This window comes from Anopheles arabiensis, chromosome 2 (genome assembly GCF_016920715.1).
Source record: "Anopheles arabiensis isolate DONGOLA chromosome 2, AaraD3, whole genome shotgun sequence".
Lineage (NCBI taxonomy): Eukaryota > Metazoa > Arthropoda > Insecta > Diptera > Culicidae > Anopheles > Anopheles arabiensis.
The window spans coordinates 106,741,765-106,764,561 of NC_053517.1; the positions used below are offsets into that span (position 1 = coordinate 106,741,765).

At 47.1% G+C, this 22,797-nt stretch overlaps 1 protein-coding gene across 9 annotated transcripts in view; it reads right to left on the reverse strand.

Annotated features, from left to right (window-relative positions):
• The window catches only part of LOC120908831 (supervillin), a 192,768-nt gene that overhangs the window by 62,131 nt on the left and 107,840 nt on the right, over window positions 1-22,797 (reverse strand). The window lies entirely within an intron of this gene.

Genomic DNA, 22,797 nt, shown 5'->3' on the forward strand with positions numbered 1-22,797 from the left:
AACAAGAAGAAGGGATGAGGTTAGAATCAGAACGGAGGCCAATTTCCAGTGTTAAAATAAATTATAAAACGTTTCAAATCACTATTCTCAGTTTACTTGGATGATTCTTCACTAGCCCAACAGCGCCAGGCACACACAGAAACGAAGTGACAGTTCAAAAACGTCATCAAAGCTACCCTTAGCACCCAACACTTCAAGAAAACATCAGCCACAAAGCACGATTCTCAGTTTTGTTTTACTTTTCTTCCAAATTCAACACCATCATGGGTTCTAAATTATCCCCACTGCAAGACGTCACCCCCAGTGACCTGGCCTCATCCAGCCTCGAATCATTCGCTTCCACCACCGAATGCACCCCCGAACCGCACGCCGAACGACCCCAAACTGCACTGCAGCACCTAGACCACACGATCGGCATCATTTGGCACTGTTTCGACGCGTTTCGGCAGCAGTTCTTTACCGCGTCGCCGGACAGCATCGAGTGGGCGGTGGATTTCCTCGAGTCGTCGACCACCGGCAGCGCCACCGACGAGCTACACTTTGTCGTGGCGTATCTGCGCTGCGTCCAAGCCCTGGTGCAGCTCGTCTTCGGCAAGCACAGAACGCCCAAAGCAGCGCCGAACCCGATCGAAGCCAGCTTGCGGGAAAGTGTGTCGATGCACGGCTCCTCGATGGAAATGAAGCAGCAGAAGCAGCAGTCAGAAGGTACGCAAGATCCTCTCCCACAGGATCTTATCGATGAGCTGCTCCGGCTGTATGCGCTGCTCGCCCGGTACAAGGAGGACGTTCAGCAGCACCGCCAGGACACGATCGAGCTCAACCAGCTGCAGGAGATTGAGCAGCTGCTGCAGGTGCTGAACGATTCCTTCAACACAACCGACAGTGCGGAAGAAGAATGGCTGAGCTGTGTTAAGAATGTGTGAAGCTGCAACTTTGGAGCCGATTGAGCGGGGCACAGCGAGCGTTCGGTAAATCACACAAACCTCGTTAGTGGTACACCACGGTTGGTAGGCCATCAACTTCTCCCATTAAACTGCTTCCTGCTCCCTTACTATATGACTCGTAAATCTTAATGACTCTGTGAAGCGCTCAGCCTAGTTTGTCGTGGCGTCGGGCGCCGGTCAATAAACGTGCATCGTGCGACGGAGGAAACTGCATTCTTGGCGTCGCACACTTGCACGGCGCGAACTAGAAGTCAAACCACACATCAACCTTCTCTCTCTCTCCCGCTCCCTTCTTTCTGGTTTCTGCTGCAAAAAGGGCAACCTACGGATGACGAACTGGATTTACGCGTCTCGCGCGTGTAGGTGGAATCGAATGGGTCTGCCCGGGTCGTTTTTGGGGCCATCCGGTATCGACTTGGGGTAAGGAGTGGATCAAGCAGGACCTTCACTTCCCATCCGGCTGACACACACAACCTGCCACACAACGACGGCTTTATGTGTGTGTGTGTGTGTGTGTGTGTGTGTGTGTGTGTGTGTCAGGGCTAACGGGCGCTGTCTAACGATGTTTTGCTTGTGGGGGCGCTGGGCTGTTCTAGTCGCGCGACTGCGACTGCGAAAGAGGTCAACCGGGTTCGGGGTTTTGGAAGCGTTTAAATGGCACGCGAACGACGGCCCCGGAGGCTTGGTTTCTTATTTTCTTCTTTTTTTTTTGCGAACCCCGTAGGCGATTGGATGGAGGTAAAGGTTAATGCGAAAAAGGTGAACCAGACACTTCCGGCAGTCGGCAATTTTTTGTTGATGAACTAGCGCGCAACGGGTCACACATACAGCCGACAGTGCCCAACAAAAGTGCTAGACAACACCTGTAAGAATCGTTTTTACTTTGATCTTTTGTGCAGAGTGCAAACATTAGGGAGATAATATTTTATTGGAATTCCTCCAGAACCACCACGCTCTGTACGCCAACAAATGAGAACAGCAACAACATTCCGTGCCATTCACGCTGATTACCTGCATTATGCGCGCCAATTATGCTTGTAATGAATAATTTCAATGTGAACCGATGGTGCGTCGGAATGGGAAAACGGTAGATAAAGTACACACCACACGCTGGAGCGGGCTGTAGCTCTCTGAATACAATATTCATATCGAATTATGCCAATGCATCGGTATTCCATCCGGCTGCTCGCTTATTGAAAGCCCAAAAGCCCCGTCTAATGGACACGTAGAGTACACGGGGAGCTGGATGGATGGTGGAAAATCAATAAGCCCTGTTGGGCCCGGAATCTGTTGCGCCTGAGATGTTATGAGCGCGGAGTCAGCAAGAGCAGTACGTGTGTAGCAAGCTGTGAACGGACATCTTGTTTGGCCTTGTTTCGGTCCAAACCGAAACCGGAGTGTCGGGGGATGTGTTTGCTGGCGCTCACCTGCACCCAACACCTCTCACATCACGTTCTCGCAGCATGGTACATTTAATTACCACTATCAAAAATTGCATTCTCAGCGGGTGATCGACCCACGGATGAGGTTCTGGTTTTTACCACCCAATTCCAAACCACAGGGCGAACGCGTTGGAGGTTGTTGTTCGATTCGAACGTCCCCGAACCAGCGATACCTGGGGCTTATTAACACGCGTACACGACCAAACAGTGTACTAACGACCGTATTTGTCGAACGTTGCTCATCGATAGTTTAGCCGCCACGAAGCCCCACTAAATGTGGGTTAATATGTGGGTTGTTTTAAAAATAAGACAGAGGCACTGCTGGTGCTTCCGCGCACTGACCCGAAACCCCGAAAAAGCTGCCGAATGAGTCAGAGTCGACAGAGAGTGTATAGTACGACTTCTTTGTCCATTGCCAGTCCTCTACTGTGGAGACAATTAACGTCCAAAATCAAATCCAAAATTGGAAGCCCCAAATTCCCGTTGAAGTCCTTCCAATGATGCATTATCAACAGTAAAATAGACGCCCTTGGACATCTACGAATGTCACATTGGAGTAGAATTTATGGGAGATTTCTTTTCTCCAGGATTTGCATTACAATCTTCCACCCCGTTCAGCTCATGATAAATGTGTTGAGATGCCAAGATTCACATTTGTTCGTTTTTGATGTCCCTGGATTGACTTGCCGAGTTTGACAAATCGATCAAATGGAGCCATGTTAAGCAAGATTGATGTACGATCCGAGGGGAGTGTGTCTGGATGACAGATGAGCTTCCGATTGTCGTCGGAAAAAGGACACTAGGAGGGAACAATACATCGCACAATCCAATGAGAGCGTATTTCAGAAAGGTGAATGTATACGAAAAGTCCTATTCTGAGCGATATCTTCTATGATAGATTTGTTACGATCCAATTGACTTCCATCAATCAAACCCAGATATCGTTGTTTTGCATAATTCTCTACAACGTTGTGCCTTTAGCTTTGTTCTCTTCATATTGTTGAAATGAGTAAATTGAAATCCATTTGCCAGTGATTCGAAGTACACATTTCCCCCTGGCTCGGCAACACATTTAATCCCTTCTAGAATTACATCAGAACGTAAAGCAACAAAAACCCACAATCCCCTGGGTACTAATCCTCGCTTGGTTCGCTTCTACCCCCGGCTGGCCGGTAAGCGAAAGCAATGGCAGAGCTAATAATCCTCATGATTGTGAAGCTTTAAAAAAGAAAACACACCCCCATCACTCCCATTCCCATTGCACATAAGCTTTAATCGATACTCGGGGGCAAAGTGTACCAAAACCACCATGCCCAGAGTATACGCAATGCATGTCGTCACACATCACATGCTTTCTCATTGGTTTATATCGATCGCTCCCCCGCCAACACAGCCGAAAAATGTGTACCAACATTTTTGAAGAAACCCATATCATCACCCACCTCTCGCACGCTTAAATCCTACACTTGACACCGACTTCCTCCCGGTAGTCGCACGCTAGTCAGCCTGCGCGCTTTGCATCTAAAATTACTGCTACCAAGTCTCGGCTGAAGACTGAGGTACACCTGGCACGGTCTGAGCCTTACCGGCGGCGACGGCGGCGCTGTCTTCGTGCCAAGTTCGTGTTAAATGCAAAAGCTGCACCAACACACACACACGGACGGACGGGGGAATGCTGTGATGATTTATGTGAAGTCGTGCCACTCGACCACCCTCAAACCATCCTCCTCCCCTCAGATGCAATGTCCCGCGCCCCGATTGATTGCGATCGATTTAGAATGGAGCAGTAAAATGATTTAGATTAACCATTCACTTTTGTATCTCCTGCCACGGATCAAAGTTCTACGGCCTGTTGCACTTGGTGTTACACTTTAGAGCAGGACCAGCACCAGCAGCAGCAGTGAGCATTGGAGTTTTATTTTCCGGCTTAATCCAAACGTGACATCGGTTCTGGTGCAATTTCTGGCGCACGCGGAACAGGTGCCCCCCGCAGAGAGCTTGCGCTTGTAGTTGTGTGTCCCATTTCTCATTTGTCGTTGTTGCAGTAAAGCAGTAAAATATTATTGCCCTCGGGTTATGTTCTACATTCCACCGCATGCCGACAACCGATCAACCGGCTCAACAGATCTTGTAAACATGACTTTATTATAATGTACCAATTAACGTTCGATGATAATCCAGCGAGCAGAGTTTTATTTAGGGCACGTTCAGCAAATCCAAAGGGTTCCAAAATAGAGATGTCAAATAGAGATGTTAAACAGAGTTTCATTCACCCATCAGGAAGCGTCCATTTTAAAGATTGATTCGACCCGTTACTCGCAACGAAATGCAACAGTTTTCCACCATGCCACGCGCCACACGTGCCCGCATTCATTTTCTCCAACGGATATCCATTCTCCGGCATGAGAGTTTGTGTATGATGGTCGTCTTCTCTGTATCACGAGGGAACTGTTGCTTTCCATGACCGAGGTTTTATGTACGGGCACATGTCTCGTAAGTGGAATGAAAACGGAAAACACGTGTTCTGTTCGCAAAAGCGGAAAGACGCCAAAGACTTTCGAAATGGATCCGGTACGGAATATGTTCCTTGAAGGTCAAGTTCAAACATCTTAAAAAGGAAGCAGATTATGTTCCAAGTTTCATCTGAATGGAGTAAAAGGGCATTGAATTTCTCGTAGTTTTCAGTTGGAGTTGAAGTTGTTCATATGTTGTTAATATTTTGCCATAATTCTGATAAGCCGGAAGACGATCGATATTTATTAATTACAATCAAGCACACTTTCAATGCTCATCAACGCTCTTTCTGTCATCGCGTGATGACTCGACTTCCTCAGTAGCCCAATCTACTCCACAAAACGCTTTTTGTGTTTTACGACTCCACTTGTATCATTTTCTAGCCATCGACCGTTCCATTTTCATAGCCCAGTTCAAATCAACGAATTTTTGAGGCCATCTCGACATTTAAATGCTGCCCCGCCGTTGATTGACACCGACTCGAGCGGGTGGTTCGTTCGATGAGGAAATCCATCATTTCCATACCCACGGCCCGGTCATGGCCCACGGATTGGTGGGTTCACGCACATCATACTGGCGTTGTTGTTTATGACAGGAAAATTAAATGAAAATTCCACAATCGATAAAAACTGGACGAGCACATTTCGATTAAACCTGGGGTCAACACAGCTGTGTACGCTTCTTCGCCCATTAGAGTTCCCCAAAAAATATCAAAACAAACCGATTTAAACCAGAATCAGATGGGGTGGATTCGGTTGATGCGTCCCAGAGTATTTTTTTTTTTTTTTGTTCGGAGGAGGAACGATTACTACAACATACCAGCAAAACCTTCTTGGAGCTTCGTGTATGCTCCATATCCACTCGGTGGTCAGTCAACCGGTGGGTAATGGCCGGTAAACCACGTCATCAACTTTATACTTCAAAAATGTTATCTAAATGTTTTGAAGGCTGCCTACAGTAAGTAGCTAGATTGACGAGTCTTCGACAGGTTCTTGTCGGGTGTTCCGGCTACACCCCCTGAGGAAGAACTTCCCTTCACTTTCAGAACAGAACGGGAGTTTTGTGGTGGATACTTCTCGAAGTTTGTACAACCCGGAAGACTTCATATTTAACGTAGCTTGCTGATGCAATAGGTCGTGGCACTCCAGGAGTAACTCAAACATTGTTTGACCTCACCTATTGTTTACATTGAAGTTTACAATGATGCCTAGACATTCTTGATGAAGAGAGGTAACCCAACCCAATAGAACCCACTTACCAAAACCAGTCCGAATGAATGACTTTCGCTCTCTCGTGCTCACGAATATCCGAAGCTGCTCTGATATCGTATCACACAACGCCGACAACACTAAACAAAAATGGCGTGCAAATCGTGATAAAGCGTCACAATTGTCCTGTGACGCTCAACAGATCCACCACACCGTCGTGTCAGCACGAGAATATAATACTACTGCCGAAATTTGACCGTAAACTTCAAAACCAAACAGAAACACACGCGTTATTTGGCCTTAGCTCTGCTTCTTCTTCTGAAGCAAGGGTGCCAAAATGGAGGACGCACAACACACAAAGTGTTGATGGAGAATTTCCTCCTCTTAATGCCCAACACACACACATACACACACAAGCCACAGATCAGTGAGATCGGTACGCAACACCGTGGCGACAAAACTAAACCACCGCCGCGGAACAACGGCAACCTTCCAAATGCTGGAGGATTCTCCCATTTGCGAGGTGCGCGCGATCGCCGGACGGACGGACGGACGCGGTTACACTTTTTCTTTTTTGGATTTAGCAGCATTTTTGCTACACGCTTGTTGGATACAGCGCAGCATTTTTTTATGTCGCTTTGTTCAGTGGCCCCGACGGTTTGGGGCGGAAAATTAAAACAATTTGCCACCGATGTATGCCGCCCCCCGGCAGCCGTACACGACACAGAAGGCACCGACGACGGCCGGCGTTTGCGGACGAACCCATGCGAAAAGTTTCTGAAAAAACCAACCCCCAAACACATACACACACGCGCGTACACTCTCAAACAGAAGCGATAAATTATAGAGAGAGAGAAAAAAATAGGCTCCCGGTAAGTGGCTGGAAAGCGAAAAACCAACTCGAGCCACAAAACCACCGAACAAAATCATTACGACAATTTTGATAGCGTAATACGCGTGTACGGTGGACAAATATTGAGGTGGGAGGTCTGGAAAAATCGCAATTTTTAAAATGAGCCACTCTTTACAGCACGAAACATCACTTAACGCACCACAAAACGCGACATCAAAACCGAATTACAGCAGTTTTGTAATGCGAATTGCATACTTTAAGGCGAATTTGATTCGACAAGCAGTTAAACGTCTAGAGAGAAGCCACAGATGGGGATTTACATTTCATTATCGAAACGATTCTACGCAACGGCGTTCTTTAACAAAGTTGGTGCGCCACACAGACGACGAAGCCATACGTAATATAATGGAAAACAGGGGGCGAAACACGCTTCTCGGTCGAAGGAATGCACGCTCACAGGCACGGAAAATCACCAACGGAAGTAATCACAATAATTAATCACTTCCACTCAAAAGTGACACTCGGTGGGTCAACAGACAACGCCCGAACCAAAAAAAAAAGGACACGCTTTGTGTGTTGATGTTTTCCGTCGGATATAAACGGCCTCAAATTGATTACAAGACACTTTGGCTGCTCGGTCGGGCAACGAAAAAAAAAACAACACAAAAACATATTCTCAAGGTCGTTTGTGGCTGTTTTTCGGTGGCCAAGAGATGGCCACCAAGACCGGAAGACGCACGCTTGGGTCGTCGTGTTTCTCTGCGCTTTGATCGTCTGTGCGCCGGAAGCGATCACTGATCGAATGGCAAAGATTGGGAGCCAACCACAACACACATCATCATAACAACAAGCCATTCTTTGTGGTGCTCATTGACCACCAACTCGTTGGTGTAGTAATTAATTTTCCCCATATGTTAGTTTGTGTGATGTTTTCATCATCTTGTGTGTCGATTCATTTTAATTTCCCATACCCCGCCATGAGCTCATCATGCGTTTCGATGCACAAATTCTGCACACCATCCATATTCCGACGTCGACGACGACGTATACAAACAGCAGCAAGGTCACGAGGGCGCTCACCAGACCTCCCGCTGCACCAGCCGGCCAGCCAGCGCTCGCGTTTCACAACCACGGTGGTGGAAAATGTGCCGCAGATTCCTTATTGCGATCGTGTGGTAAACACCATTCTACGCCAGTATGACAGCAAGCAAGGAAACGACGGAAAATTGTTTACAACACACGCTCGTTCGATGGAAAGATGACGTACAGGAGTGTACAGACGTTCCTCTATTATTAATACACATTTATCAACCCTCTTTGAAGTGTCCCCAAAACCCTAATCTTGCGACCTGAATGGGACTTGTGCAAAAAGAACATCAATTTTGGTCAATAATTAAAGGCGATTAGAGTTGAAAGCGACCACACCATACCAAAATCCCTAAATGTCCGTCTAGACATTTAGGTAGGATCTACGGTAGTCACGGAAGTTACACTTGTCATACACGTCGTCAAGCTGCACACCACACGGCCTGTCATAAGTTGTCCAGTTGTTCACACACTGACCACGCTACGCTGCTGATCCAATTTACCGACGACCCTAAAGCAGACGCGTCTCTTCCGTTTCACACAGCCCTAAGCAAGCACTGCTCCCAGCACCATGCACAGAAACGTGAACGGGCCGATTTTGCACGCGAATGCCAATGGCCCCGGGGGGATTTGACGAGTCTCTTTCTGCAAAAAAAAAGAACTTCGTTCTTTGTCTTTACGAGCACAGCAGGGCGAGAATCCTTCAAGACGTTGGGGGTGCGCACCTCTAACGACCCCCGTGTGCGCGCACGTTTGCCGCACGTGAGGCAATGCAAATTGAGACTAATTTAATGGGCAGCGGTAGTAGCACGGTGAATCTTGCTACTAATTTGCTTTGGACGCGAAGGACCTGCAAGCATGCGACCGACCGGTCTCTACTAATTATGAAATTTGCCTAGTGAATTAAGGGTGTACTGGTCCGAGGAGTTTCTCCAGAAATTAAGAGCTCGATTGTTCCATAACTTGTTCTTCTTTTCTGGGTAGCCGCGCGTACCTACAGAGTTACTTAAGCACACACACACACACATTCCAACCACATTCCGCTCCTAGCACATCTAACGAAATGTCAACTTACTGCAGCGTCCCAAGATAAATCTCACCGCTTATCTCCCCATCGCGTATCATCTCAACCGACTACTCTGCAACATTGCAGCGGCCAGCACGACGGCTCGCAACACAAATTTCGCAAAAACTCAATTTACCACTTGATGCATATTATTTGCACCGCGGTTGCTCCATAAAGTTCTCGGCGATCGTGCGCCACATCGTGTGCCCAAGAAGATAACTTAGTTGGGAAACATGCGGCGCGCAAGACGCACAAGACGACACATAATGCATCTCATGTGGTACAATCTTCTTCTGTTTTTTTTTTTTTGCTTAACGAAAAATACGCATATGAACCCCGCAGAGAACCACGCGGATCACAACCATCTCCCCCTTGGTGTGCGCTTGTGCATTGCGCAGTTTATACGATTACGCACGCGGCGGGATTCGTGAGCGCGCGCGGCACACCGCCAAGATAAAACAAAACAAAACTGTGAATGTGTGCACATGAGAGGAGGGTTTTTTGTTGCTTCTGTTGCACTTGAAATTGGGCAATCGTAAATCAGTCACCCGCATCACCACACACTCTGCAAAACCCTTCGTTCGCTCCTTCGTTGGGTGTGCGTGCGTGCGATTGTTGCGCAGCTTCCTCATCTGCTAAAGGTTGTTTAACTCAGCAGACGGTGATGAAATGACAGCTCTTAAACGCCCTTAAATCGACGGGTGCTCGTGGCTCCCCCCAACACGCTAACCCACCGAGCCGATGCGAAGCACACACACACACTCACACAAACAAGCGCGTGGGGCCCTTCATCATAATCGCATCAATCACAACGCGTTGTCATGACAACAACTTGAGCGGGCGTTCGTGTGTGTGTATGCGTTTGTGGGCTGATGATTATGGGCTGTGATTATGCTCAGCCGCATTATTGTAGGGCTTGCTTTTGTAGTCGGCATTTGATTGACAATCTGGAATGAACTGATGTACGACTACTACTACTACTGGGACAGACGATTGGAGGGTTTGCTTTTTTATGTTTGGGCACGATGTGCTTCACTGGTTTGCATAAGTTAACAATTTGAGTGTTTATAATTGAACTGTAAGCGTAGCTTCGCTGTCAATTTGACTGTCACGTACAGTTCAGATTTGTTTGGGCTAATAAGGTTGGTTGTCCGGTATCATTAGCATGACATGGTTAGCGTTATGTCACATTCTTAATTTTTCGTGGGTTGTAAGATAAAAATTATGTAAAAAAATGTACTAATCCTAAAGCGGATTTCTTCTAGTGCAATGTATCAAATTCAGACTGTTTGTCTTCCCTCTATTACTAGTTAAGCTGCACTTCAACTCTTATCTGTAGCCAACTAGTGGTACGCTATCTGGAGCGGATCCTCCACTCCGATCAGATTCCGGATATTGTTAGTCCGATTCCGATGCCGGGAAAATCGGTACCACTAGATCCACCCGGAGTCGGAGTCGTCCGGAGTCATACAGAGTCGTCCCGAGCTGTCTGGAGACTACTCCAGATGAGTCCTGATGACACCGGATGGCTCCTCATGACATAAGACGACTCCAACTAAGGAAGGCATCGACTTCAGACAACTCCTGATGACTCTTGATGACTCCGAACGACACCAACTCCAGAAGACATCGACTCCAGACGACTCCGGATGACTCCGAACGTCTCCAATTCCAGAAGACATTGACTCCAGACGACTCCGGATGACTCGGGACTAATTCGAAAGAATCCAGATGACTCCAGATAATTCCTGATGAATCCGGACAACTCCGGGTAATTCCGGAAGACATCGACTCCAAATGACCCCAGACAACGACTCCGGACGACTCCGGATTACACCCAACGATTCTGGCCAATTCCAGACGACTCCAGACGATTCCAAACCGCTCCAGATAATGCTGAGCGGAACTACCTTCCGGATCCGAAGTTTTCGAAGTCGGATCGAAGACGACTCCAGATTTTGCCATCTTGACCCATCGCTATATCCAATAGATACGACACCACGCGTTTAGTATGTCGGAAATGCTCTTAAAGCCAGCTGACTCACAAAACTATTGCATCTTCCCCTCCAACAACAACATACACCATTCTATCAATAAAACTATCAATCACGCAATACACAAATAGCCAGCCCCTCGAGCGCACAACAACACGCCCAGACGCTGATAAGACGCTCTGCCGGACATTGTTGAGAAATGCTGGAGGAAACGCGTCCAGCAACACTCATCAGCCCAGCTGCTCCTGAATGCCGCATAATCAAGCAGCAGTCCCCCTTACACCCTCCCCTTGAATGCGTATCATGGGTTCAAGTGCATCTAACCGGTCTAGTCTCCGCTCTCGTCTTAGCTCCCTCCCGCTTGCATACAATGTCACACAACTTCTAGCAGCAACTTCATTAACACCAACAACACACCCATCTCGGTTGCTGCTTCTTTGTCGCGACACACACTGCCACTGACCCGAAGAAGGCTGGCCGCCGCTTTGTTGCTTTGTGGACACAGGGTATCCCTCCTCTTGGCAACGTCCCACCATCTCCGTCAGTTTGCGCGTTTGATTAATATCGAGCAATCACACAAAACCGTTCTGCCGGCGGCTGAGCTTAGCCACAAAGACGATCGATTGACGGACACTGACACTGCCCCCTCAACCTCTCGGTGTCTTCTGCCATAAATCCAAGCAGCAAGCAGACGGCATACATAAACACAAACACCATCTCGTATCACAGAGGACACAACACACCGCCACACACAATTCATCTCTGTCCGGTTGCATTTTAATTGCATCCCGTCAATATTGCTGCAGGTGAAAGATGCAGATGCAGCAGGGGCACATCCGGGCACAGCCGGTTGAATCGATTGCAACACACGTTTGTGTATACGAGTGTGTGTGTCTGTGTATGTGTTTGGTTGGTGATAATGATTAGCGTAGTAAAGCGAACCAAGCGCCTTCCAAGCTGTGTAACCATCCCGCCCCGAAGGCACGTCTGCTGCAGATGGCAGTTATTTATCACTCGAGTCTCATCAATTAGTGTACCAGAGCAACTGAGGGAGGGTTGAGAGAGCGAAGAAATGCGTAATGCTTAAGCCAAAAGAAAAAGGTTGGATAACACAAAGCATGGACGGACGGACCGAGAGAGAGGTGAAACGATTTCGAAATAAGATCGAAAAAAAATCAACCTGGAAAAGTGAAACCTTGCGCCGTTGTTGTTGTTGGGGGGCAAAAGGTGGAATTATTTAAATTATTAAATGCTGATAAATGTATAAGAGCTCCCCGGTCGCCGTGAGGGCACGCCAGTTGAAGTTTTGCATAGCTTTCCATAAGCTGCAATTTTCGCCGTTTCATTTCGTGGTTACGTTTAGGTCTCGAGACCTGCTGTTGTTGTAGGTGGTACACGTTATAGTTATCATAGTTTGATGCATATAATTCGCATAATTTGTTTGGAGGTTGCGTGTGTGTCTAGCACAAGTGTGAGGCAAAATAATAATCATTTTTAATTTGTTACGTGATGTGGAGAAATATCAATTATTCTTATTTTTTTCAAACAAATTCCCTCAAACAGACCTTTTCAAAAGATGAATAATTCACAAAAATATATAGATGTTTGTAAAGAACATGTTCACTACCTTCCATCGAAAGTGCACACACATTCATCTTGAGAAAGCTATTTCCAACTGTACCAGGTGCGTTGCTCTAAATGCATCGTGTGCCTATAGAGATACAGCGGAAACACCACTAAATCGTTGCGTGATTAATTTCAGCTAGCAGCTACGAAACCAAAACCAACCCAACCGAAGCGTTCACACACATTTGCGCTTCACTCGATTTATCAAGACCGCTCTGCTTGAGAGGGAAGTGTCCGACCCATTGAACTATATTTTGCCTGCTAGCGGATCGTCGGTTTGCCTTCTCTTCCAAGCCTTCGGATGCATCGATGCGATCTGGTGGGAGATATCAGATTTGCTGTATGCAATTCTGTAAAGAAAACCCCCGCTTTGATTTACCACCTTTTATGAGCTTTTCGTCAACCGGCAGCATGAGGATTGGATTTTCCTTTTCAAAATCACTCACTCCAACGTGACACGCCAAATAAATTCCTCCCCTAGCTGTTGCCCAATTCATCGTTTCACTTTTTATATAATCAACGCATTTACAACCACTTGCACTTGATTGCAACGGTGTTAAAATGGTAACAATGCAACAACATCGATCGCCACACCAACAAAAATCGTCTTCACAGAGCCGTGGGAGGATCGCGACGACCTCGGCAGAGAGCAAAAGCGCCCGTTTTATGATAAACGATAAATTTAATTTCATAACCCTTCTCCCCGCACCATCACCATCCCATCTTCTCCCGAAACCCCAAAACTGGGTCGCTATCAGCGTCTTTGAGACTGTGTACGCGCGATTCAATCGCGATTCGGTCACTTCACAAGCACCGTGCGCTCCGTCGTTACACTTCTATTGCTTCACACTGCGCCGCACCGGCAGCGATCGGCGGGAAATGGGCGAGCTGCTGCTGTGCGCACGAGCCCCCCTATTTACTGTTGGCTGTTAGTTTCTTCTATTTGTTTGCACCCCGTTGGATGGAGAGTGCCCCACGGGCATGCAACACACACGCTGGGAAAATTAAACGAGCAGCAGCAGCACCCTTCTACTTCTTTGCCAATATTGTATATTGTATAAGTATATAGCCAATATTGTATATTGTAATATTGTAATTGTATTGCTAAACGGAGCTCCAATACGATTTGAGAAGATCCACCAGGCAAGGCAAGGCTGTTGTTGCTGTCTGTGTCTGGTTACTGTGTAAATGTTGTTTTGTTTTCGATTGCTTCTTTTGTTTTTTTTCTTTTTGTGGTGGCCGGCCATCATTTTTAAAGCGCCACCGAATGCCACTGTTAAGGTCCGGCGCAGACCCACCACAGGAGGGTAGTTGTGTAGCCCTTGAGTGATTTAGCTTCAAGCGTGAAGCAATACGCGCGTGTGTGTTTGCACCGAGTGGTTAAAGGAGTGAATTGTGTAATGGGAAATATTTTATAACCACATCGTTGTCGTGCTTTTCAATTAGTTGGGAAATCATTAGTGTACGTTGCAGCAATTAGACAAAACATTGGCAAAAAGAATGTCACAAAAACATCATCCTTAAGTTCATTCACTGAGCCCTGCGGACACAAACAACAAACTCTGTTATGGCACCACATGATGCCACTGCGACACAAACAACTAACACATAAAAAATTACATCTCCAATAAAAAAACCCGCCTTTTTCTAACACACACACATTTCACCGGCTTTACTTTCACTTGCTATAAAAACCTGGTTCGATAAGATGACATTAATAATTGCTACAACACTTGCAGCGCAGTTTCATTTTCCAAACCCCCTTCAATTTGCATCAATGCATCGGGGAGGAGCGAAAATACACCTCCCAGCAGTAATTATTGAAACGCACATACGAATATGCCCGTAGCAAACGCTTCCGTAGAAATGATTAAGTAACACGCACAAATACACACACACACACACGCCGTTATCCCTAATCCACTTCCGGGGGCACACCAAACCCCCGATTGGACGTTCGATTCGAGATGCTTTTAAGCACCCGAGAGAAGGGTTCGCCGTCTGATCTCCTTTTGCTCATTTGCCCAATCACCGCCAGAGGGCAGCACTCTAGAAACATGGCCGATGGTTCGGAGCGAGATAGGCGAGCACACCTAAGCGCACCTATGCCGGACCGGACGTGATAGGCGTCTAATCTTGATCTTCTGTCGACAGCTTTTCCACCGGTGGAATGGTTCGCGTAACCTCAAACACTATGACGATGGCGAGCACACCAAAGCACACAAGAGATCATGGCATCCGAAAATGCCCATCCTTTTTTTGTCCCCATGCTCTTTATCGTACCGTCACGATCGGCCGTAAATTGTTCGATCTAATTAGGCTCGGTTTGCGATAAAATGCGGTAAATTATTTATCAATTAGTTTTTTGCTTCTTCCACTCCCATTGGCTTGCTGGCTGGCTATTTGCAGGCCCCGTCAGGTGAGGTGAGAGTTATGCCTTCGAGATATGAACGTCCGAGAGAGCGCTTTCTTCCTTCCTTGGGGGCCGGCTGTGACAAAACCCAGTGCGCGTGGTGGCAGCATCATTTTTTCCCACCTTTCCACCGGCCCAACCCTGCTGGCAAGTAATAATGCATCGGAAGTTGCTCCCTCCAGACGACGAAGCGACAAAACCGGGAAGTTTGCCATTAACGCTAGTAGGATGTGTCTTGCGCGACCGGTGCATTGCTATTGCAGCAGGAAAGTGAAAACGGACCTAACCAATATCGCAAACCGGACACTCACACAGTATGGTTAGCAAATTTTCACACATTGCAGCTATTCAAAGCTTCCCCCGGAGAAGCTCAAGCGACTCACTGTGTGTGTGTTTTTTGTTTGGGATATGTGCAAACACTTTCACCTGAGACGCTCTCCGGCAGGTTGAAAATCAAATAAGCATAAATTTCTTTTACAGCACATCATCCATTCTTGTACCGGAGCCGTGGGCAAAGAAGCAAGTAATTACTGACCTAGATACTAAGGAGAGTTACCGCCGCTAAGAATGTCCTGGGCAAAACGGTTCCCTTGTGTCACAGGTTCAAAGCAGTAGACGAACTTTATCGTTCACGGTATACCCAACGGTGCCATCTCCGATGCATCTTTGAGAATGATAGCTTACAACACCGTCTGCTTCGCTTTACTTCATGCGCTTTGCTCCAATGAGTGACCTTAATTTACTTTCAGCTAGTTGGTAAAGTGCCTATACACGAAGTGAACTCCCAACGACTAAGTATAACAGAGTTCAAGATAGTTGAAGTTCAGGATTGCGGAAAAAATTCTCGCCCTAGACTAGTAAGAAGCTTTTGCAGCAAGACAACCCATCCTATCTACATGATATTGGAGCATGATTGACACTGGAGAATGACCGGAGCTTTAAGAGCGCATTGGTTCACGAACTACGACGTAAATTCTACATCCCTAACCCGACCCAACCGCACAGCATGGCGAGAAGCACATGACCTAAATAACGTTGAAATTTATTCAATCGCTTTCTTTGCTCCTTTCACTACACGTATATCTGCACTAAACATCTCTCTCTCCCTTCCATTTATCACCACCACCACCAGTATGCTACAACGCAAAAGACCCCTAGAAGACCTCCTCAGACATCATCATCATCAACTAAGCAGACGCAAAAACCCAACCCACCAATGTTCCATTACGTATCCAAAAAAAAAACCTCAATCATAACCAAGCCGAAAAGGTCAGGTTCAACCAACTCCCCATTCATGAACATGATCTCCCAAGAGCACAGAGCACACCCAAAGCAACAACCACCAACCAGTCCCGGCATCTAATCACAGTGGCACAACAATGTACGAGATGTGTGTGGTGTCTGTGTGTCTGCTAGGGGTTTTGAAGGGTGCCGCGCGATGTCTTGCGCGCGATGTGTTTTACGAGTGCATAAAAACGTGACTCCATTTGGAATTTTCGCGTTTACGGACGACCGAATCACGTTTTATGGAATACCTCAATCTCTCTCTCTCGCCCTCCCCCCTTTTAGAATGAAAGAGATGGAGTTGTCATGATATCTGGTAACCTAATAAGCTCCAAAATGCAAACAAAAACGGTTGCAATCGACAAGTGACACGCTCGTTCGTCTGGTAACATTTACACAAATCTGTCTCTACCGTGTCGGTGTGTGTAAGAGCTTTATCAGCAATTTTAATGACCAAAATTTACCACACAAAAAAAACCTTCACGCTCGTTGGAAACCATTCATCGCTTTCGCAAATATTCCATTCAACCCACTCATCGGGGGCGACATTTTCTTCATACCTGACCTTGTCACGCATGATAGCAATAATCGGGCCCCGGCAAGCATCAAATAACCGACCGACCCAAGTTAATAGCATTGTTCTAGATTTTGCGCCTTTTCGCACATTCCCAAGAGGAGGACCCTTTCTTCTCATGGTTTGCTTTTTCCTCATGACAATCATCACCATCATCATCATGAAAGCTCCTTTTTCCTTTTACATAGACAAGAGCAGGAATGTGTGGGTAGGCGATAGGAAAAACGGACATCCTTAACCTACTTTAACCACGCTCTACACCTTAGGCTAGGGGGAGGCGCATACACAGGGAGACGACGACGTCGTGTGGATGCGATTTCTGCAAGAATTTGTTTCATTTTGTGTCGCGTCGAAAGTATGAGTCACGGTCGAGACTTTCGCACACCACAAATCCCACACACCCATACACACACAGACGAGAAAGAGCCGGCTTTTGATACCGTTTTTGGGTTTTGCGAATCCTCCCACGGTCGTACGATTCTTGATGGCAGAACCATAGCTACTACCCGGAGCATGGAAAGAAATAAGCCAAGGTGGCGCGCTCTGTTGAAGGTTGTTCTATCCAAGTCACTCCACACACACAAGCACACACACACACAACAACGCCTATTTAGATTAGAAAAGTGTTCGTGTTTACTCCCCTGCTTTTTGTTCAAGGATTGGCACTCTCCAGTTACGTTGTTGCGTGGGCTTTTGGATTCGGCATTCAGTTCCACCGAGCGCGCCCGTGATCCGTGTTTCGGTTCTCTGGTGCTGTAGCCCCAAAATTGGAAACCTGAAAATGGATCCTTTCCCCGCGTTGATGACTGTCAATTGAAACGCCCTCGAACGGCACAACGGGGTTGGAGTGATTGTTTCAGCAGTGTAAATACTGCTATTAATTAGACCTCATCGAGAGAGGTAGGGAGAGAGGGAGGAAGAGAGAGGGGACGCAGAATGTTTGCTTATTTTTGTGGGGATTACACCGCGCTAATTAGCGCCGTTTTGGGTAATACAAGAAATGTGATTTAGTGGCTCTTTAGCAGCGATTCGGGAGCACTCAAAGGGTATAGCGAGACTGTGTACAAAGCTATTAATTAGAGATTAAGAATGATTCTTGAAAGAAATTGGGTTAGGATCAGTCATCGGAGTAGAATTATGAAGTATTCATTACTCACTGGCAGGTTAGGTAAGAATACCTTAGGTTCTAAACGTTAGAAAAAGGCACACTCAAGTATTATATCATTATCATATTTGCATCATTACAGCCAACCAGTTTCAAGTACTCCCTCATGCACTTCACATATTCCACGTTTATTCCAAAAGGAAAAAGGGGTAACTCCCCCGACCTAAGCAGATTGTGCACATTATTCCTATTTTCACGAAATTGCACAACTCTACCGGGACGACCTTTCCGGTGCGACAACACACAACGACCTAACTGCATTCTCAGGACCATTGAATGGCACTGGAACTTGCTGAGGCTGCATCATAAATAATATTGCCCCTGGTTCGTTCGTCTGCCAGCAGCAAGCCAACTGCCACGTTTCGCAAGAGTACAAAACAACTCTTCAACTATTCAACGTTCCCTATATTTCCTTTTTGCCTCGTTTGCGTAACACACAATCATTGCAATCATGGCTCCAGCGAACTGCAACTACTTCCAATTATGTTTCCCTTGGTGGTAAACGGTGCATCATTAATTGAATCGATTCCTTCTTTTTCCACCTGGAATGGAAAGTACTGCTGTGCTGCAACGGGAAGGAAATTTTATTTATAACACTCAAACCTACCCAGGGGAGGAAAAACTCAAAGAACTTCGGTAGAACAAAACGCAACGCGATAGGAATGGTCGCAGCAAAGCAAACAAAACCTTCGAGAACTTCTCGCTTGGTGCGCTGCATCCATCCATCGCGCTATGGGATGTAATCAGTGAATGAAAAATGAGTCTGCGACAAAACTTCCACAACGGCATTTGCTGCAGAGTACGATGGGATGAGGGGGGTAGAAACACTGAAGCTCCCAAACCCAAACCAATCCCAGAACGACCTGCTCTACTGGATGCTGCAGGAGTAAACTGTGTCTGAGTGTGTGTGTGTGAGTGCTAGCGGAAGGATACCGTCTGGAAGAGTACCGTCTCGACGTCTAGCAACACACCCGTTTCCCGGGACAGACGAGCAAATGGGGTCAGGACATACGGGAGAGCTTTTTATCCCACCCCAACAGCCCCTCGGAGAAAAGGAGTACGTTATGTCTGGAATGGAGAAACATCAGCAGTCACTTGGGTTGGGAAATGTGAACCGGAACTCCAGCAAGGGGTAGTAGCAAGGGATGTACGTGGGAGACGTGTCGCACGGAAGAAATGTGTGTGTGGCTGCAACCTAAATAAGTGTGAAACGCTCCAAACACTGGAAAAAGCTGCTTTTCCCAACTCGCCCCCAAGAAGTCGTTGCGAAGAACACACTAACGAGATATCCATTGCGGATGGTCGGGACCATCCGCCCAAGCTATTTGTGCTCCAACGGATATCGGGACAGACAGCGAACAGATAACGTGTACAACACGCGAGAAGCTTTAATTAAGTGTCTTTATAAAAGAGGATTAAGTTTTTTGGGGTACAACCAACGATACTGAATTCCAATGGCTTCCAGGGGATTAAAGACGGGTACACGCGTACTTCTGAACTGATGAGAACTTTCTTCCTCACATACCCCAAACCCAACACCCCAATGTCCATTACACTTTGCCCCCTCCCCAGGACAAAAACCCCGAGTATTCTTCAGCATACCGAAAAACCGCAATGCTTGCAAAAATAAACTCAAACATACTGGCGTGTGGTGCCGCCGCTAACCTTTGGATGCTCCAAATTTCACGGCGTGACTTGGCGTCAGTCCTCTCCAAGGAGTCCTCCAAACTTTTGCGAAACCGTTCTTTGTGCTCCACTTTGTTCTGTCTGGGACGACGATGACACTGGCGATGATAATATGTCTGGACGCTTCTATGCTGCCACCCCACCGATGAATCGAAAAGTGAAACAATCTAGACAACGGTTTGGAGAACCATTGGAATGGAATTGTTTTTTTCCCTTGTCTGTCTGTGTGTCAGTGTGTACTCAGCTGTGAAACAAGCTTCTGACACGTTGTCTGATGAGTTCTGCACAGGGGCAAAATTGATGCTGCCATCGGTGAAGACGTGCCGCAATCCGGCCCAGCGTAGGATAGGTCCTGAGTGCGCTCTTTCGTACGTACGCTTGTGACTGTCCCAAATAGCTTAGCACGGTGTGCAGATGGTGTGCTACCTACCCGTGGCAGGGAACGTGAGCACGTGCGACACAGACAGCGACGTGTTCAAAAGTTTGTAAAAGAACAAAGTAATACATAATTTAACACGTCTGAGCCAGATATTGTGTCTGGTGCGTTCCAAAAAAAAGGGAAGAACACTCTTTCTATTATTAATACTAATACCTGTCAGTGCACTGCTTGGAAATTGGGAACCATTGTGTAGTTTGCTCTAAAAAGCTGTTTCCAAGCTTCTTCAACTCAAATCTTTATTATGCTACGGCTTAAACCAGACCAACTCCCCCCCGGACCTGCTAGAGATAGTCACGAAGACAATTCTTCTTCTTCCTATGCCACCATCCGGGCCGCCGCACCATATTCGGTAACGTCTGCACGAAAACAATGCTCGTTTGTAAATCTCCTCCAGCTTTTTTGCTGCATCTTGTCTCCCTTCCTCTCTCCAAAAACCAGCACCTCGCACAAAACAGGATTCACGACGCATAAACGGACCCGGGGCCAACCAAAACCGGGCCTAGAGGTCACACACGCGGAAGACCTTGTGCGCAAAATTTGCACCACCGTGCGCAGCAAAATGCATTCACCTTTACGTTTTCGCGAGGGACGGCACGGTGAACCAACCCAAAGGCCCAAGCAGAGCAGTAGGATGATTGGGGAGACATGGGGAGACGACACCATCCACAACCCTGCCCACGAGATACGATCGAGAATTGGTCCAAATGCTGGTTGGCTTGTGGTGCAGGAACAACACAAAAACTGGCTCCAACAGGTGGTAGTAGAGGAGATCCCGGTGAGGGTTTTGGGTGAGGGGGGAGGAAGGGATTTTCTGTCCAAAATTGGTAAAAATCTTTGCTTTCCTTGAACTGGCCGCGCGCACGAGCGCACCATCATCATCACCCAAGAGGATGCAACGCCACGACAACAACAGCACCAGCGAAAAAGAGAGCGGCGGCAAGTGTCAATTCTTGGTGGACACCTTTTGCCACAGCCAAAGGCTAGACCTTGCAGTGCGTCGTCTCGTCCTTCGATCGGGTTGATCGATTTCCTGCCCCCTTGTTGTCGAGGTGGCGTGGATCTTCCACCGGCTTGTGCACGCACGAAACATGACAGGAACGTCACTTTGTTGCAAATGTTGCGGAATAGACGACGAACCTGACTGCACCGGAAGAACCGGGACGCGACCTTTTCCCCACTGCGAACCATATTCGGTTTCGGCCAAACCAGACCCGCGGCTCTGTTGGAGCCTGGGTGGGTGGGTGTGTTTGTAGGTGCGAGGTGGAATAAATTAAAGAAGTTACGACGCGCACCGCCCTTAGAGCAAGTGAGCATTGGCAATGGTTTCGGATTTCGATCGTAAAACAGGGACCAACAGGCAAGCCGACAAACTGGACGGGGAAGAAAACTTCTCCCGGCCAGAAGACGCAGGTTGAATCCGTGCGCACTATAAATATATCCGCCGGTCGCTTTTGTTTTATTGCGCCAGCCGACATGTCCTTAAAAGGATTGTGTGGTGTGGCCTCCTCGGCACGTTGGAAGACCACGCATGGGGCCTCTCCCCCCCCCCCCTTGTACGGGAGGAAGAAGCACCTACAAGCAATGTATATTAACTGATAGGTCTGTTGGTTCCCTCCTTTCTTGTGTCCCAGACAACGCCAGCGTATCGTGTGCGCACAGGATGAAAAGTCACGATACGATGTCATTTTTGCTGGCTGGCGGTTCACCTGACAACCTGCCCAGACCTGCTGCCAGGCACTGTGGTGCGCGCGTGTACCCACACACAGACACACACACTGTTTTATTTACTTTGCTTTCCTTGCATGATTGATTGGTATGTTTATTTCGAACTCTGGTGACTAACGACGCCTAAAGCGTCATAAAAGCTGCCATTCGATCTGGTTGGTACGTAGTACACATACATAAAATCGAATCCGAATTGGAAGGGAAGTACACACCGTGAAAGATAGGGATTGTTTATGTTTATCGAATCAAAAGCAGACATTTTACTTTCGTTCGTTCGATTTTATAGAATTAAATGGATCTCAGTGGAAAGATGCAGTACACTAATGCATACAGCGCCATCTACTGTGAAAAAAGCAGGGCTTTTTAGAGTCTTCGATCACTTGAAGAGAAGTTTTGTTGAAAATTAGATAACTTACAGATTCTGATTGAAAAATAACACAATTTTCGGCAAGCAATGTGTCCAATTTCGCCAAAACGGTATCTTCCAGCATTCCTCACCAATCTCCCAACACTCCAATGGAATGTTACACTATCACCACAAGGTATGTGTTACAGCCCTATCACAGTGCTATTACTGTGCACAACTTATCTGCTTTAATTCCAAGCCCCCCATCCCACTATCACCCAATCTACTGATAAGAGGGATGTGGCATGTCCATTCCCCGCGGGCAATACAACAACCAAAGAATAGCAGTGGTAATGACGACTTTCGACCACCACACAACACAACAACCACTGATGTCTGTGGTGGTGGGGTGTGTGTGTTTTTTCGTGGTGA